This window comes from Stenella coeruleoalba (genome assembly GCF_951394435.1).
Source record: "Stenella coeruleoalba genome assembly, chromosome: 19".
Classification (NCBI taxonomy): Eukaryota; Metazoa; Chordata; class Mammalia; order Artiodactyla; family Delphinidae; genus Stenella; species Stenella coeruleoalba.
The window spans coordinates 3,339,643-3,355,478 of NC_137165.1; the positions used below are offsets into that span (position 1 = coordinate 3,339,643).

The 15,836-nt window shown below is 49.5% G+C and overlaps 1 protein-coding gene across 1 annotated transcript in view; it reads left to right on the top strand.

Annotated features, from left to right (window-relative positions):
- TRIM16 (tripartite motif containing 16) overlaps window positions 1-15,836 on the top strand; it is a 44,759-nt gene that overhangs the window by 7,461 nt on the left and 21,462 nt on the right. Inside the window, exon 2 of the mRNA XM_079903869.1 lies at window positions 1,979-2,133. The gene's annotated coding sequence lies outside the window, so the exon portion shown is untranslated. The remainder of the gene's footprint in view (window positions 1-1,978; window positions 2,134-15,836) is intronic.

Here is a 15,836-nt window from a genome sequence, read left to right on the forward strand (position 1 = left end):
ATGTTCTAACAGTGCAGGAGAGGACCTGTTTCCCCTACTCTCACCTACATTGGATACTATTGATATTTTACTATCTTTAGTTTATATTTTATTGTATGAGTTGGGATATATTTTTATATGTTTATATTTTCATATGTTTATCAGTGTATTTCCCTTTCCCATTTTTATATTTGTTTTTTTAAAAAAATCAATTTGAAGTAGTTCTTTATATGTTTTGCTTATTAATACTTTGTCTGAATTTTGATTTTGAATAAGGGGTGAGTTAGGGATAAAGCTTAATATTTTCTCAAATAGCTAGCCAATCGAACTAACAGCCTTTATTAAATAATTCCTTCCTTTCCCCTTGTAATGAGTTGCATGCATCCCTGTGTCTGTTTTTGGACTCTGTTCTATCTAATCTTGTGCCAGCTTCACAGTGTTTTGTTCATGATAACTTTATAGCTGGTGAGGAGGGAGGGGAAGAGTGCTAGGATGAGTACTGTGATGTACAAAAGCCGAGTGGGAGGAGAAGACATGGCAAGAGACTCAAAGTCACCAGAAGCTGAGGAAGGCATGTAGGCGGGAGGAGAAGGGGATAGAGTTGGAGTGAGAGCAGACTCAGATCACACAGGGCCCTGCAGGCCGTTTCAAATTGGATCTTCATCCTTAGAGCCATGGATCCATAGACGGATTCTGACCAGAGGAGTAATATGATCAGCTCTATATTTTATTCAGCTTTCTCTGGACTTCTGTTTCCACCCACGATGGAGTAACTGGTACCAGACTAGCCCTCCCACCACACACAGCTCTATAAAACTTGACAAGATGTAAGAGATAACTATTTTCAGGCACTGACTGACAGGCAGCACAAGACTGTTGATCCCTGACAGAAGGAAAAACTCATGAGGTGAGCCCAATGGCCACCCAACTTTCTGTCTGGGAACAATTTCCCAACCATGACACGGAGAGCTGGAGTCCAGCAGAGCACAGAGGTCCCGCTAAGCTGAGGGTCTGGAAGAAATCAGGGTTCAGAGCAGCTGAAGCAGCTGGAAGCTGTGGGGCGAGGTACACAGAGGAGGGTGTTGTGTAAAGAAACACAACACTCCGATTACACCTCGGTAATGTGGATTTGAAAAATCTTTCCCTCGGGAGTTCCCTGGTGGTCCAGTGGTTAGGACTGTGCACTTTCACTGCGGTGGCCCTGGGTTCAATCCCTGGATGGGGAACTAAGATCCCACAAAATAATAAGTCAATAAAAAAATAAAAAAACTTCTCCTGGATGCACTATGGAGAACGGATTGCAGGGAGTGGTGAGTGGATGCAGGGGTTCCAGTTTGTGGGCTGTCACCGTAATGCAGGTGAGAGACAGTGGTGGCCCCGACTACAGTCATGGAGCATAAAGAGTAAAGGTTCCGGAGGTACTTGGAATGTAAAATGGTGATGGAATGGACGTGGGCGACGAGGGAAAGGGAGGAGCGAGGGGCGCTCCCTGGGTATCTGGTTGAGTGCTGACAGCAACCTCAGGGAAGAGAACCAGGAGGAGGGCCAGCTTTGTCTGGGGGGATCCGGAAAGGTCGTCAGTTTCATTCGGGCTGTGCTGTGTTTGAGGCGACTGAGAGCGTCAAGTCTTTATATTTAGAACGTAGTTGGAGATACGGATTTGAAAGTCTGAGCTGGAGACGTCAGTTTGTACCGACGGTAGCTGAAGTCCAAGGAAGGGGTGAACTCATCGAGGGCAGAGAGTAGGTCAGGAAGGGGAAGTGATCGTGGCTTGAGCTTCAAAGAGCTTCTCGTCTTTACCAGCCGGGGAGAAAGAGAGAAGTGAGAAGAGCAGATGGGAGAGTAGTGGCCGGGAGATGAGGGCGACTGGGAGAAAGGGGGTCCCTGGAAGGCTGTCTAGTCATTTTCGAACTTCCCACTACATCATCCTGATTTAAAATTTAGAATCTTGCCATAACCCTGAGAGTTAGACAAAGTGAGTACTACTCTAATTTTACAGGTGAAGGAACTGGAGACGCGGAAGGCAAATGACGTCTGGAAGTGGCTAACGAACAGCCGAGCTGCGTGCAAACCCGTCTTCTGACTCCTGAACCCTGGGCGTCTCTGCTTGGAAGACGATCACTGAGCGGCCACAGGAGATGTGCCAACAAACAGGTTTATTTTTTAAAGTTGCAGTTTTATGATTTTGTACATTATGAGTTGTTGATTTAAAAATTGGAAAATATGAGGGCTTCCCTGGTGGCGCAGTGGTTGAGAGTCCGCCTGCCGATGCAGGGGACACGGGTTCGTGCCCCGGTTGGGGAAGATCCCACATGCCGCGGAGCGGCTGGGCCCGTGAGCCATGGCCGCTAAGCCTGCGCGTCCGGAGGCAACAACAGTGAGAGGCCCGTGTACCGAAAAAAAAAAGGAAAATATGGGAAAAAAGTAACTACCCGCGATAATTTCATGGAGCTCTTTTCCCGCTGTCTACACGTAGACACACATACACTAAAGCTGTTCTTTTTGACATAATTAATCTCAAAGTGTACGATCCATTTTATAACCTTTAAGAAACTTAATATATTGTGATCCTTCCTCATACCTTTAAATAACGAGTAACTGGTTTGAATGACTTAGAAAGAAAAGCAAACAGAACGACTTGCCAAAAGCAAACAAGGCTTATTGGCTGGATGACCTTCAGTCCCACCCAACTGCCTGTGACCTTTTTATATACTTTCTATTGAACATTTGCATCGGCTTTTTGGACTGAGCGGTGGTGCAGGAACTGAAGCTTCCACGGCACAGACTTGTGATTTCCACCACTCTCGTGCAACCCTGGAGGGCGTGAGCCTCGGCCTGACCCGATGTTCCCAGGCCCGTGGGTCCACTTGGGCTTCTGGCTTATGGGGACAGAATCAACACACTCTTCCCCCATCCAGGCTTTTTTTTTTTATCCCCTTTGCTGTCCTACAGCTCTCATATTTACTATCCCCATCTGCTGTGCGTTATGAATCCTCCAACCAGTTTTGACCATCCTGATGCTGATTTAACTTTCAACTTCATCCAAGCCTGCACCCCACCGTGGGCAGGTGCTCCTTTCTGGGCCTCACCTGCCCTCCCCTCTGCCGCAAGTCGGGAGATGGGGTCACTGTGCTGCCTCTTCACCCTTACAGCTGACATGTCATCCCAGCAAAGTGTGAAACGCGCCCGTACCACCCTCTAAATTACAGCTGCCACCATATGAGCCCGTTTGTGCTTTTCAAAGATGATCCAGAACGGGGGGTTCAACTTGGCTCTTAAATCCCATTTTAGCCACTGTATTGCCCTGGTTGGCCTGTGTTCACCATAAGGGACCCATGAGGTGTGGTTTTAGTCAAACACTGTGCCCCTCCTTTGTGGCCATGGGCGGATTCAACGTCCAGTACTGCTTTCTGGGCTGCCCACCATTCTGTGATCCACCAGACTGACCCAGGGTATTACTGGTAGTGACCGACCTGGGGTGGGCAGGCAGGGTAAATGGCATTGACTAGACCTTCCATGACATTTGCTGTGCGGAGACTGGTGGGAAGAAGGTCTCTTCCCTTTTGGATCCCAGGCTGTAAGGGTGTAGATCGGACCTGCTTCTGGGAACCTTTCCTGCCACGTGGAGAGAGTGTACCACTTACAATGCTTCCAGCTGGACCTCAAGGACATTTATTATCTCATATGACTTGAAGCCTGAAAACAAGCAGTTTTGAACAGCTCAGCAGTGTCACCGAAGCTCTTCCCATCTTCCTGTTCCATCTTCCTCAACTACTGGCTTGGCCCTTGCCTTGGTCCTCACGACTGCAAGGTGGCTGCCGCAGCACAAAAAGCAGAGCTCTCAGCCCAGTCAAGGTGGAATTCCGGAGATTTTGTGAAGGTAGGACTGGCCAACTGTGCCCTTTGTGGGCAGGGCCTGTGGCATAGCCTGTATGTGTTTTGTGACCTGCACAGGATCTCACAACAAGCGTGTGATGGGTGCAGCCTGGATATAGATGGATGAATGAACCCATCCGGGGGTGGGGGAGACACATGGAGACCCTTTTCACTGGAGGGCACTTTGGTGTTTGGGAAAGAATTGAAATGAGGTAAAGATGTTTCAGGAGACAATGTGCCCGTTTTCTCCTCTCTTGGGGAGGAGGGCCTCCTGAGAAGATTCAGCTGAAGAACAGACAGAGCTCGAGCATGGGCAGCCCACTTCTCCACTACCAGCCACGTCAGAAGAAGCTTCCCCAAATCTGCTGGTAAGGGACCACCTCCCTGTCCGCGGAGATGAAAGGTACCTCAGAGCAACTCTGCCCCTCCCGAGGACCAGCTGGGGCTTCTCCTGGCTTTGGAGTGACCAACGTGCATTTAAATCCCAGCTCCATCATATGTGAGATGTGTGGCTACCCAATCTCATGTATAAACCCGCTCTCACAGAGATGTTATAACATGTATCCGCCACTCAGCACGTGAGCGGTCAGCGGTGGTGCTGGTGCTGGTGGTGGCAGTGGCTGGGATTTCAGAGACAGTCCTGCTGCCGGGCTCAGGAAGAACACAGCCTTGTCTTGGAAATGCTCTGTGATTGGGGGTCACGTGGACGTGGTCTGAGGGCCTGATTGTGTGAAAGATGAAGTTGGAGGACCAGAAACCGAAGGATTCAAAGCAGCATGTATGCAATGTCTGTAAATAGTGGACGAGACATAGGTGAGTCTGAACCAGGAAGTTCAAGGAAACCCCAGCAAGGTCATGGTACGGAACCTGGGACGCTTATGAAAACTGGGCCGGAATCAGTACAAATAGAGACCTGGTTTTGGGGCAGCCGTACCTGAGCTCACAGCTGACTCTGGGCCTGGCCTCTCACAGCCAGGTCTCAGGAGGATTCACTTTAACAGGTATTTATTAGGCACCTACTGTATGTGTTATGTAATCTGCCAAATGCTGTCTTTTTCGAATAGATGAGAAGCTCTAGGGGCAGTGAGGAAATGGGAAAACCAATATTTATTTATGAAGGGGGCAGCGCCTGAGCTGGTACTTGAGGGGTGATGTTTGGAGGGAAGTGGGTGGGATCTTGAGGCAGAAATGATCCCTTAGCTCAAATCTAGGACTCAGAGTTTCTTTAAGAGTCTGTCAGAGAAGAAGCCAGAGGAGAGAGTGTGGGGCTGAGAGGGCAGGACCGGGTCTGGAGGAGGGAGAAGTGGCCTCTGAGGGGCTCGGAGGCTGGTGGGAGCGTACTCAGCCACCATTCACCTTCTGCTAAATCCCCACATGGGAGTGACCCCGAGGACGCTGGCCTGCTGAAAAGGGAGGCTGTACGAGACATGCACCGTACAATCTAACGCTTTCAGCATCCTGGAGGCTGAGTGCTGGTATCGCTTCCATCTGGGGAAACGTGGAGGAGGTAAGGACGTGTCCAAGGTCACCCCTGAAGGTTTGAACCCAGATGACCTGATTACAGAGCACGCACTGCAGAGCTGCAGGAGTTGCCAGTTTCCCGGCCAAGACGAGGGTGCAGGAGCCGCCTCGGGTGGCCACATCACACAGGCAGCCTGAGCCTGCCATTATACCCCGAAAGGAGTACCAAGAGTTAAGGATGGACGAGGAAGGCAGGAAGCGTCAAATGCCATGCTGCGACAGGGGGTGGGGAGCAGCATCCGGTGACTGCCACCAGTAGAAATTATGCCTGTAAAGTGAAAGGGCTCCTGCGTGCTGAGGAGACCATCTCACGTAGCTCCAAGGGTGTTGTGATGAGCTTTGTGGTTGAGGTTGCCTGGCAATGTCCATTCCTCCCTGAGAAAAGGCCAGTAGCACCTGGAGGTACACTTGACTTAAAGTTCTTGTGGCAAAAGAATTCAAGCTGGGGGCTTCCCTGGTGGCGCAGTGGTTGAGAGTCCGCCTGCCGATGCAGGGGACACGGGTTCGTGCCCCGGTCCGGGAAGGTCCCATGTGCCGCGGAGCGGCTGGGCCCGTGAGCCATGGCCTCTGAGCCTGCGCGTCCGGGGCCTGTGCTCCGCAACGAGAGAGGCCACAACAGTGAGAGGGCCGCGTACCGCAAAGAAAAAAAAAAAAAAAGAATTCAAGCCGGTTTCAGGGCACATGTTTTTGAAAGTATTCCTCCGTCAGGTCAGATGTTTCAGGCTATTTGCTGACCAATCCAAACATTTAAAAATCATAATGAAATGCTTAGAAAGTGGATCAGTTTGATTCTGCAGCTCGATGGTGCCAAGGACGAGGTCCTCTTAGTCTCTCTGCTTTGCTGTGTGCAGTGAGGGTACCATCCTAAGCTGGTCCCTTCGTACCTAGGATGGTTGCCAGGAACAGCGCTTCTTAGTCCATTTCCAGAGGGAAAGAGGCCAGTTTCCCAAGTATCTCTTAGGAGCCAGGAAAACCCCAGCAAACTTCTCAGGTATCTTTGGCCTAAATTTGCATGGACATCCCCATCCCTGGAGCAGTCAGCATAGGCCAACGGGATGGAATGACCAGGCCCGGCGTAGATGAACAGAGTCTATCCCTGGAGCCCCCTGGGTGCTGGGGAGTCCTGTTTTCCAAGCTGCGGAAGAAAAAAAATAAAAAGCCATGTTCTGGTGATTTAGAGTGAAGCTAGAATGTGGGATTCAGAAAGTCTGGGCCTCTCTGGTGAACTCATGGGGCAGCCCCCCAAGGGGTCTCCGCACGAGAGGCCAAGGAGGGTCCCAGCAGAGCGCCTGTCCCAAGGGAAGGGGTCGACTATGGTGGGTTTGGCTGTGCACAGCTTCAGGGTCAGAGCGGAAGGTGGTCCTGAGGAGGGCAGAATATGTCCACAGCTAGCCTCTGTGGGGTCATGGAGTTTCAGGGAGAAAAGGGGCTCTGAGCAAAGAGAGAATGAGCAGTTTCAGGAAGATGGGAGGGACCCTGGGTTTGGGACGCCTCTAACAAAACATGTTACGGGACCTCCCTGGTGGTCCAGCGGGCGCTCCCAGTGCAAGGGGCCCAGGTTCCATCCCTGGTGGTCCAGCGGGCGCTGCCAATGCAGGGGGCCCGGGTTCCATCCCTGGTGGTCTGGTGAGCGCTCCCAATGCAGGGGGCCTGAGTTCGATCCCTGGTTGGGGAACTAGATACCGCATGCATGCCACAACTAAGAAGTCCACATGCCACAACTAAAAATCCCATGTGCCGCAACTAAGACCCGGTACAGCCAAAACCAGCAAACAAACAAACATGTTACAAATCCCTGGGCAACCCTGGGCCCCTTTGGACTCTAGAGCATCAGAGGCAGCAATGGTGGGAGAAGAAGGTACCCAGTGGACAGTGATGCCCCCGGGGACCCCCAGAAACACTGGGAGGAGGGGTTGTACGGGTCTGGGACCCTGGCCTTAGTCTACAGGGGAAGGAGCAAGGAAACAGGAATGGCGACTATAAATGTGACCCTCTTCATACTCACAGGCTTCTGTGACCGGAGGAAATTAGGGCTTCATAACTTTTAGAGAGAGGAGGGTCATCCTTAGCCTGTTCCTTGTCTCACAGCTTAAGAGAATTCATTTGAAGGAGTCTTCTGCTCATTAAATCCTGGTGTGTTTGTGACCATAATATCATTAGTATACAGATTCACTTGCATTATATGATGGCTTCACTTCCATTTTTTCACAAACCATACTATAAATTAGTTGGAGCAAATATTGCATCCCCATTTGTTGGATGAAGAAATGGAGATTCAGAGAGGTTAAGCTACTTACCAAGGTCACACAGCTGGCAGGTGCTAGGATCAGGGCTCTGACCACCTAACGCTTCTACTCCAGGTTCCCTTTCTGACTATATTTGGATTCCCCCAACATATACAGACACATTTCCTGTTTAATAAGCTTGTTTCTTTCCTACTAAAGTATTCGTGGCAAGACAGCAGTTATTTCATTCCCATGGAGGTAATAGCTCCTACTCTTGGTGTTTTATTTAGTTCCTGAGTCTGTGCACCAGGCTTTGGATCAGGGTGACCTCCTCATCCCTGGAAATCCAGATACAGATGTTATGCTTCCTCCACCCAGTCAGGGGTACAGAAATTCAGAGCGTTCTTCAACTTCTGGTTTGCAACAGTGAGGTGGAAATTGAAACCATTTGAGCAAGTGTGTGTGGGCTGTGGCAAAGTACAAGTAAGGATGCAGCTTCTATAGCTCCTGAGACACAGCATCTTCCTGCAGGGAGGGGGCTTTGGTGAGGAAGAGAGTATATTATGTATACAGACCTTTTGTCCTCAGACCCAGCCACAGACAATCCCTGGGGTGGGAGGTGGGGAAGGTCTGTGGTTTTTACTCTCTTTGTTCAGGGATCTAGGTCAGTAGTCCTTATTTATTATTAAAAAATGAGTAAATAACTAAGGAGCCCATTCCAAGATTGCTGGAGGAGAGTTAGCACAGTGCAGTGTGGTAATGCACATTGTAATAGAAACTGTAAACATGTCCTGGTTAGCATTGTTGGGGGAGGAAGACATTTCCCTCTACCCTTCTAGGTTCTTCCGGCTGGTCTAAGAATTAAAGTGACATGAAACAGATCAACAGGAGGAAATTAAATGAAAGTTTAATAACGTGTACATGGGAAAGACCCAGGAAAAATGAGTAACTCACCAAAATGGCTGAAACTCTCATCTTAAATACCATCTTCAGCTAAAGACAAAAGAGGATGTTGGGGGTAGTGGTTTGGGATGTCAAAGGGGAGGAATGCAATTCACATGAAGATGGAAAAGCGAATGTTTGGAAAACAAGTGTTTGCTGGGCCAGCAAGACAATGGGACTCCGAGAAGAATTTTAACAAACAGCCTTGGCTGGTTCCTCCCTGTCTGCCACTCAGTTCATACTATCTATATCTATGGGGATAGCTCACTTACTGGAATGGCTCCTTGCTCTACATTCTTTTAGGCTGCTCAGGGGAGGTAAACAGAAAGACTTCTTGAGTCTTCTGTTTCTTAAAAATAATCAGCCTAAATTAGTCCTCATGCCTAAGAGACACATTTTGGGGTCTACTTTTGCTCCCCTGCAGTGTCATGGGTTCTGAATCAGCCTCTTGGGTTCAAATCCAGCTGGTTCAGAACCAAGGGTCTTTGGGCAGGTTATCTAACCCCAGAAAACGTAGTTTCCTCATCTGCTAAATAGGAACAGTAGTGGCCGCTGTCTCAGGGCTGCTGTGCGACTCACCCAGTTGGTACGTGAGGGCCCTCAGCATTTATACTGGTGTCAGTGCTATCACCAGCACGCTCCTCTGGGCTTCATCTAACTCCACATGTAGAGATGCCTGAACCACCGTTACTGCATTTTGATTTTTTAAATACATTCTTTTCTTCCATGGCTAAAACCGATGTGCAGTGTATGTGTGACAGGCCACAAAGCAGACTGTTCTGGGTAGCGTAAAGTTTCAGTTAAATCACGTGTAAGCCAGAAAGACTTCTGCGTACTTCAATATGTGAAAATTTCCTCTGTCATTTTCCTCTTTTGATTGCAAGTATTTTGACAGAAAATATTGATGAGGAAAATATTTGTCCCTTGATGCCAGGGTGGTTGCTGCTTGCCCTGGGTCCATCATGTCCCTTGTTGCTAGGCAGAACACTCTGACATAAATTGTAACAGTATATTTTTGGATATGTCTCCTAAGGCAAAAGAAATAAAAACAAAAATAAATGGTACCTAATGAAGCTTTAAAGCTTCTGTATAGCAAAGGAAACCATTGACAACATGCAAAGACAACCTACAGGATGGGAGAAAATATTTGCAAATGATATAACCGATAAGGGGTTAATAACCAAAATATATAAACAGCTCATAGAACTCAACAGCAAAAAAACCCAAACAACCCAATAAAAAAATGGACAGAAGACCTGAATAGACATTTTTCCAAAGAGGACATGCAGATGGGCAACAGGCACATGAAAAGATGCTTAATGCCACTAATCATCAGGGAAATATAAATCAAAACCACAATGAGATATCACCTCACACCTGTCAGAATGGCCATCATCAAAAATAACACAAATAACAAATGTTGGAGAGGGTGTGAAGAAAACAGAACCCTTGTACAATGTTGGTGGGAATGTAAAGTGGTACAGTCATTGTGGAAAACAGTATGGAGTGTTCTCAAAAAACTAAAAATAGAACTACCATATGATCCAGCAATTCCACTCCTAGGTATATATCCAAAGAAAGTGAGAACACTAATTTGAAAAGATATATGCACCCAATGTTCATAGCAGCATTATTTACAATAGCCAAGATAATGGAAGAAACCCAAGTGCCTTTCAACAGATGAATGGATAAGGAAGATATGGTACATATCTACAATGGAATACTACTCAGCCATAAAAAAGAATGAAATTTTGTCATTTGCAGCAACATGGATGGATCTAGAGAGTATTATGCTAAGCGAAATAAATCAGACAAAGACAAATATTCTATGTTATTACTTATATGTGGAATCTAAAAAATGAAACAAAGGAATGAATATAACAAAACAGAAACAGACTCACAGATATAGAGAACATACTAGTGGTTACCAGTGGGGAGAGGGGAGGGGGAATAGGCAATAGGTAGGAGATTAAGATGTACAAACTACTATGTATAAAATAGATAAGCAACAAGGATATATTGTACAGCACAGGGAAATACAGGGGCTTTGGGGTCATTTTCTGCATCTTTCCATCTGAGGTGCCCATTCTGACTGGTTGGGGTTGCGCAGCTGTCCCAGGTCCAGAAAACTGGCCCAACAACAGTGGTACCAAAGCAACAGCTGTCCTGGGACCTCTGGGGTGAGCTAGACTTGGAACCCATCTTCCATCCCCAGGGAAAGAGAGAGCATTTGTTGTGCGTTTTAAAAGATTTGCTCATTTGGTCGGAATAGGTTGTTTTGCCATTTTAAGCCTAAGCCGTATAGGTGACTAGAGTTTACTCTGTGTAGTTACTTTGGGTTTTCTCAGACACAGCTCTCAGAGTTCGAGGAATGTGCTAACCGTGTGCCACATAAAACGTCATGTCTTTGGGTCTGGAATTTACGAGGGATGATTGCAGAGTGTGGTCCGGGTTCTGGGCTCTTCGTTTCTGGGACATTGAATGCTCCTGCGGGGGTTCCTGGGAGGTCCAGCTGCTAATTCTGGCCCTGAGAGCCTGGGTGACTGGAGGATTGCTGCTCAAGGGTGCACCATGGCCACACCTTGTCGGCAAACAAGAGTGAGCTGGGAACAGCCCCGGGCCAGACCTTCTGTGGCCTCGGCAGGAAATGACCCCGTGTGCTTCCTTAGTTGCAGGTGGTCTGTAGGCCAGTTTTCCCCACCCATCATCAGGAGTCCTGCAGGTGCTGTGTTAGGTGCTCACGGGCAAGGCAGACCCTATGCAGGCTCACAATCTTGTTTGCTGAACCAACATGTGTGCCCCCGTCTTTGTGAAGAGCAGGCATATGGAACACCCTGGGACAGCCCTGCCTTCCTTAGTGGGCCAGTCGCTACCTGACAAAGAGACAGGAGGCTTGGGGGAGGACCTGAGAAGGGGTTTAGGTGGTCACAACTGTTGTGCTCTGAGACTAGGAGCAAAGATCCTTTGAGTCTGTTCTCCTCTCCTGCAGTTTGTTCTCTTGTTTTGCAGTAGAATTACCAAAAACGATCTAAGAGGCTGGCTTCTCATTTTAGGAAAAAAGCAGGGTTGGGGACCAGTTTGCTGATGGCAACCCCAGGCCAGAAAGTCTATTGGGCCCACCCCCCTCAAGGTGAATCAGGAAAAGTCTGGGCTGGTTTCTGGAAGAGTGATGATGCAGCTTCCAGCTCTGTGGTTCTCTGATTTGGGGATTTTACCAGAAAAACTGCACAGTGAATTTGGAGGACTGACTTAAATGGAACTCTTCCAGGTAACTCCACCTCACTGTATCACCATCGTTTCATAAAAGATACGACTTTCAATTCCAGAGAAGGAGGAAGGACATACTCTTCATCAAGTATCATCCCTTGAAATCAGTCAGAGTCAGATCTGTGACTTGTTTATTATGTTATTCTTATTCTTCTCAGTCTGCTTTTTCTTAATTTGTGACGGACAAATATTAGCTAGGTTTGTGAATCACAGCTTGGCAGACACAGATGAAAAATATCTAGAGAGATTTTCGAAGCTGTTTCCTTAGGAGAGAGGCTGCGGGGCTTCCTCAGTCTGAAACTGCCCGATAGAGTCTTTGGGCTGAGAATGCTCTTCTTGAATTCTTCCAGACCCCTCAGGGTGATGGCCTTAAACCCGTAAACTGGGAGGGCATCTGTTGGCGGCCGTCGTTCGTGTGACTCCAAGGGAGTTTGTCAGTCTGTGGGATTATTCATCACAGAGTCAACCGGATGAAAGATTAATGATGACCTACCTGCCGACCGATTTCCTACCACATGGCTTGGTAGAGTTTGAGTTTCAAAATTCTGAGCAGGGAAACCTCCCTCAATTCTGGGAAGGAATACCAAGCCACAACACGTAGGATGTTGGCCCTAACATCCCTGGTGGCAGGTTTGATTCAGGAAAGAAGGAAATTACAAAATTTGTAATGACAAAACTTGTTTTGTGCCGAAGAGAGAGAGACACTCATTTCATGTGAGGTTGAGTGATCGGAGGCTGGCCTGGAGGACAGGAGAGGGCGGAATTGCAGGGCCATCTGACGTCCGGGGAGCAGGTGTGATGAGAGGGCCGGGAGGTGGTCTGGACATTGTGACGGGGGGTCAGGAGGACCCCCACCTCAGCTCTGAGATACGTTGGCGGGGGGCGGTGTGGGGGAGAAGGATAGCACCAGCTGAGAGGCGGCAGGAGAAACAGCGTCTTTGGCGAAAGCCGAGCTTCGGTTAAGGCAGGGAGGCAGGGGACTGTCTAAGAAGAGGCTGAGGATGTTGGGGTGCTTAGGGCGCAGCGGGGGTGGGGTGGTGACTGTGAGCGCTGGGTCAGTAGGGAATTAGGGTCTAGGAGATATGTGGGCATCAGCCCCGCCTTCCGGTGCGGGAGTGTTGACCCAGGAGGCCTGGGTGTGGTGAGGTGCCCTGCAGCTCCTGGAGGCTGTCCGGAAGGTGCTGTGTCAGGCCGGGCGCAGGAGGGGATTTAGAAATTGGGGTGGATTCTGTGGTCCTGGGAGGGCCAGAGGCCGCCACAGGGTCAGTGCTCTCAGGCCCAAGTCCAGGCAGATGTCACAGCTTAGCCACGGCGCCCTTTCCCCACAAGCTCAGGTGAATCTCAGACACAGCACAGTTTCCACGAGAGCCGCACCGGGAATCTGTTTCCCGGCCCTGGCTTCGGCCAACCTGCTCACTTCATAGATGAGGAAGCTGGGGTCGAGAGAGGACAAATGATTTTCCCAGTTCAGGCTGGGACTGAAAATTCAGGTTTCCTGTTTTCCAAGCTGCTGCAGAATGTCTGGTGGCTTGGAGCTCCGATGGGGCACCAGGAAGGGCTGAGCAAAGCTGTGGGCTGCCCTCCGGGGTCAGCAGGAGAGAGGGGGGGGGGGGAGATGAGAGAGAGCCTGGCTCAGTGTCCCCTGATTGGCGCCTGAGGTTGTGGAACAGGTCAGAATGGGCAGCCACCGCCCCCCCCTCCCCAGAAATATCAGAGGCTCTGTGGCATATGGGGTGGACCAGTTCAGCTTCCAGAACCAAGCCATTCAGAGAAAGGGGCAGAAAAGAAAGCAGCCCTATTCGTTAATGTTGGAGAAAACTCCAGGAATGTTCTGGGCTGCGAGAAGCCAGCTCCTTTCCCTCCTGGCCAGAGATTTAAAACCATGAAATGAAATGCAGGGGAACCTCTTCTGGGGTATCTTCAGCAGTGGAAGAGGACAGTCAGGTCAGGGATACTCAGGAAAATTCATACTGCTGAAAAGGGCCGCATCTAGGCCATCATGACATGCATGCTCTGTGCATGTTGACCATCAACAGAGCTGCCTCTGACATAGATTTTTACTGTCTTCCACGCCCTCCAACACCAAGCAGGAATTCTTGGTCAGTGACAAGAACTGCCCCTTGGTTTACGTGCTTTAATGCAGATCCCACCAAATCACACGGGGTGGAGAGCCATGGGGGAGTGCGATGGCTTGGACCCACCCCAAGCCTAATCTCAGGGGCGAGCTGGACTGGCCCCACCCCATTCTCTCTCTGTTCCATTAGTTTTCCAAATCCACTTGAGTGTATATGAAGAAATTCTGCGGGGGAGCTGGAGAACCTGTCCATGACAGGGGTCCCCAGTCCCTGGGCCACGGACCAGTAGTGGTCGGTGGCCTGTTAGGAGCCAGGCTGCACAGCAGGAGGTGAGTGGGGGGAGAGAGAGCGAAGCTTAGCCTGTATTTACAGCCGCTCCCCATCGCTCGCATTACTGCCTGAGCTCCGCCTCCTGTCAGCATTGTGGTGGGTTGTGTAATTGTTTCATTATACATTACAATGTAATGATGATAGAAATAAAGTGCACAGTAAAGGTAATGCGCTTGACTCATCCCGAAACATTCCCCCCGACCCCAGTCCGTGGAAAAATTGTCTTCCGTGAAACCAGTCCCTGGTGCCAAAAAGGCTGGGGACTGCTGCTCTAGGGTACAAATATTGGGGGCCAGGCACCCTGGAATAGTCCTGGGTTCCTTGGTGCCCACCTGGCAACCCCACCCAGTGGTGGTGCCCAGGAGCACCTTTCTTCTGAGGAGCTAGATGCTTCCCACCTTATCCCCTGGCATCTGTTGTGGGCTGAATTGTGAACTACCTGCCCCCTGCCAAAACCCCGCATCGTATGTTGAAGTCCTCACTGATGCCGAAAGCGCAGCTTCCCTGTACTGGTGCCGAATTGAATCTCGGAGTTTTGGGTGAAGTAGAAAGAAAAGAATAGCTTTATTGCTTTGCCAGGCAAAAGGGGCCACAGCCAGTGCCTGCCTCAAAGAACTCAGGAGGATCTGATGAGGGGTTTTATAACAGTGGTTCAGAGGTGGGATCTCTGACAAGATTCGGGTGTGTGCCGGGTCTCAGGTGGGTCTCCTAATTTTTTTTTTTTTTTTTTTTTTTTTTGCGGTACGTGGGCCTCTCACTGTCGTGGCCTCTCCCGTTGCGGAGCACAGGCTCCGGACGCGCAGGCTCAGTGACCATGGCTCACGGGCCCAGCCGCTCCACGGCATGTGGGATCTTCCCAGACCGGGGCACGAACCCGTGTCCCCTGCATCGGTAGGCGGACTCTCAACTACTGCGCCACCAGGGAAGCCCGGATCTCCTAATCTTGATGAGGTTCTCTGGTCCCTTGAATCTTGCCTCAGGTGGTTTTTTGACTGCTTCTCCCTTGATGAGCAACTGTTCAAAGGGAGTCTGCCCTTTGGATCTCAGGGAAGGTCATGGAGGCTGGAGTCTTGCCTACAGTAAATGCGGGACAAAAGAAAAAGCCCTCCATGTCTGGGAGCCCCACGGGGCCCCGTTCGGTTTCATAACCCCCAGTACCTCAGAATGTGACTGTATTTCGAGACTGGGCTTTTCAAGAGGTCATAAAGGTAGGATGAGGTCATGAGGTTGGGCCCTAATCCAAATCTGACTGCTGTCCTTATAAAAAGAGATTAGGACACAGATGTGTACAGAGGGGAGAGCATGTAAAGATACAAGGAGAAGACGGCTGTCCACACGCCAAGGAGAGAGCCCTCAAGAGAGACCAACCCTGCCGACACCTTGATCTTGGACTTCCAGCCTCCAGAACTGGGAGAAGATAAATTTCTGTTGTTTAAACCAACCAGTCTGTGGTACTTTGTTATGGCACTGGGAGCAAACCCATACACCTCGTCTAGGAAAACCTTAGTAAGTAGATAAAGTGCCCACCCCTCTCTAGGAGCCACCGGGCAGGTTGTGCAGCCCGGGAGGGCTGTCTGCTTAGAGCTTTATGTGGAAGGAGGCACGTTCTTCCTGAGCCTCC